We start from the raw sequence: 3,184 nt of genomic DNA, 5'->3' as shown, positions 1-3,184 counted from the left end.
GCCGGTGGCTACAGCTCTGATTTGACCCCTAGCCTGGGAACCTCCATATGCCGTGGCAGCGGCCCAAGAAATGGCAAAAAGACAAAAGAAAAAAAAATTAAAAACCCCAAACCATTTATTGAGTACTGACTTGTTACATGACACTTCATGTGCCAGGTACTGGTGGTACTGGGCCAATGGCATCATTTCTGCCTTAAGGATCTAGGCAGGTAAGTCAACAGCTATGACAACATACTCTAAGTGCTATAGCACAAGTGGAGGGAGAGGGCATTAAACATGCAGAAGAAGGGCCCCTGGTTACCTTGGGGGTTCAGAAGGCTTTCCTAGAATAAGTGGGTGTTGATCTTGAAGGATGAGGGGGAGTTCTCCAGGTAACAAGGAGGGAAAAGGTATTCCAAGACAAGAAAATGGCTTGGGGGTGGGGGACAGAGTTAGGAGAGCATAGGGTGAATCCAGGCGGTTCCAAGTCCTTTGGGATAGCTGGCACACAGCGCAATATGGAGTAGGAAGATGAAGGATGGGAGGTGAGGTGGGCAGGGCAAACCTTGGAGGACTTTATACGCAATACTAAGTTATTTAGGCTTTACCTTGAGATCTTGTTTGATCTCAAGGTAAAGTCTAAACTGAAGAATTTTAAGCAGATGAGTTAGATAATCAAAATTTCATCCCAGGAAGGTCACTGTGCATGCAGAGTAGAGAATAGTTGGGAGGAGCCAGAATAACACTGGAGTCGGAGACATCAGTGTGGAGATGACGGCAGTGGACCAGCCCTGAACTAAAGCAGCAACAGAGGGAATGGCCAGGAAAAAGTGTCTGGGAAGCAGCATGAACGTGGTTTTGTAATGGATGAGGTGGTGATGGTGGACCTCGGGAGAAGGGCAGCATGACGCAGGTTTTTGTCTTAAGAGAATCAATATTAGTGCCATTAACAGAAGGAAGTAACCCCAGGAGGATAAAATCCATTTTAAAAGGCTTCCGGTATGGCCTGATAGCTCTTACCACGATAGAGGTGGCATGAGGCACAACCAAGCTGACATGGGAATGAGCCATTCATCTAGTCAAGCATTCAAGGAACGTGCTCTACACCAGACATTCTGCTGGGCAGTGAGAGTCCTGTGCCTTGGGATTGGCTTCCATTCACAATGCTATTCCTCACCAGCCCTGGGACTTTCAAAGACCCATGCACTTCTTTTTTTTTGTTTATTTTGTTTGTTTGTTTTTGGTCTTTTTAGGGCCACATCCATAGCATGTGGAAGTTCCCAGGCTAGGGGTGAATCAGAGCCACAGCTGCTGGCCTACACCACAGTCATAGCAACACAGGATCCAAGCCAAATCCACGACCTACACCGCAGCTTGCAGCAACACAGATGCTTAACCCACTGAGCGAGGGCAGGAACTGAACCGGCATCCTCATGGACACTCGTCAGGTTCTCAACCTGCTGAGCCACAATCGGAACTCCCCCATTCACTTCTGAGCGTCCACTTCATCATCTCAGAGACAATAACCAGACCCTCATCTTGCTAGGATGATCATTATAATAACTCCGGGGAAAGCCCTTGGTAAATTGTCATCACTGTAACCAGAGAATCATGTCAACAAAGAAGCCGAAAGCAGCGTTTGCCTTTAGGATAATGAACCATACTGGATACAGAAGAGCTGGGAAAAGCCAGGTGACAAAACGATCTTTATAGTGGAGAGAAGTGAAGAGGGGACCCAGAAGGTCCATCACCCCCTTCTTCCTACAGCACACTGACCGTCCCTTTACCACAGTGCAAAGGGAGGTGACTTTTACGTGGGTAAAGGGAAATACTCTGAAATGCGTAAGAAAGTTTGTAAAGCTGAGAACAGTTACCAGGAACATTTCTCATTTTAAATAATAATCTCTTTTAGCTGGTGCTTCCGGTGAGTACAGGTTAATTTAAAATATGGTACAGTAAAACAGGTAGAGTTCTTTACATTTCCGTGGCTCTAATAGTAAAACAAAGTGCTTTCAGTTTTATGAATTTCATGGAATTCACCTCTTGGTATCCTGACAATGACTCTGAAGCACAGCAGAAATTACTGCCCCCTTTTGTAGATGAAAGAATTGAGATTTTTGAGGATCTAACAAGCTTATTGAAAGAGTGAACATCAAACAGCTCGTTGATATCAGCTTGAATCCACATCTTTTGTCTCTAAGATCAAGGCTTTTTAATACTATCAGGATCAGAGGTTTTGAAAACGCTGTGAAATAGTGTTCAGCAAATCCTTTCTCTGTTTCCCGAAGAACAGGTCTAAAAAGGTATTTGGAGAATTCCTTGCTCCATCTCCAACTCCTTTGCTTTCCCAAATCTTGAAACCCTTTTCTCTGCTGGGTCTTTTCTCTTTCCTACAACATAAAAGGGTCTCTCCTCTCCCTGGATGGTTTCTTCTCTTCTAGATTTGACCCTCTCTCTCCCCTCTCTTCTTGGTCAGAGTTTTTGAAAACCAGAGCACAAAGTGGTCTGCACCCCCTCAGCAGCTTCCTGTACTTCAACTCTCTGAGGCCAGGCTTCTGCTTGTTCTGCTGCACTGAACTTGAGCTGCTGGAGTGACTGAGGACCTTCCATAGTCACATTTCTCCGGCCTTCAATGGGACCTCTGTGTGGCCTCAACACGGTCGGCCACGACTTCTCTCTCCTTGGCTTCTGCACCCCTTCTCCAGACTCGTCCCTCTCTTTCCCTTTGTTCTCGCCTCCTTCACGGGTCGGCTCCCCTCTCCCTGCCTGTCCAGGAAAGTCTCGTGTTCTCTAGAGACCCTGACCTTCTTCTCTTCTCACTCCTCAAGTGAGGAAGGTAGACATCAACCTTTTGGTGTTTGCAGCACATTTCAGGAGAACAGAACTGGGAGAGGCAGCATCAGGGGACCTAACTGCATCCACAAGTAGTGACCTGCGCCCTTGGTCACCCTTGGGCACAATGTTGCTGTTTAAGTAGAACAGTCTGTTCTCTTTTATGTGCTGTGCTCATGAAGTTGTTTTCTCAACCATCCCAGGAACCTGCAGGAATCAGCTCCAGCCTGATGCTAAGCGATGGAATGCCATGTCTCTTAACTCTGACTTCTCAGCAAAGTGGAGCCTCCTCCCTGTGCAGAAACGTGCACAGGAGGCTCGTGGCTGAATCCTACCTGACAGGCAGCACCACCTTCAGCCAGCTACGGGCTTG

The sequence above is a fragment of the Sus scrofa genome, chromosome 18, assembly GCF_000003025.6.
Source record: "Sus scrofa isolate TJ Tabasco breed Duroc chromosome 18, Sscrofa11.1, whole genome shotgun sequence".
NCBI lineage: Eukaryota > Metazoa > Chordata > Mammalia > Artiodactyla > Suidae > Sus > Sus scrofa.
Note: the sequence above shows the minus strand (reverse complement) of the source record.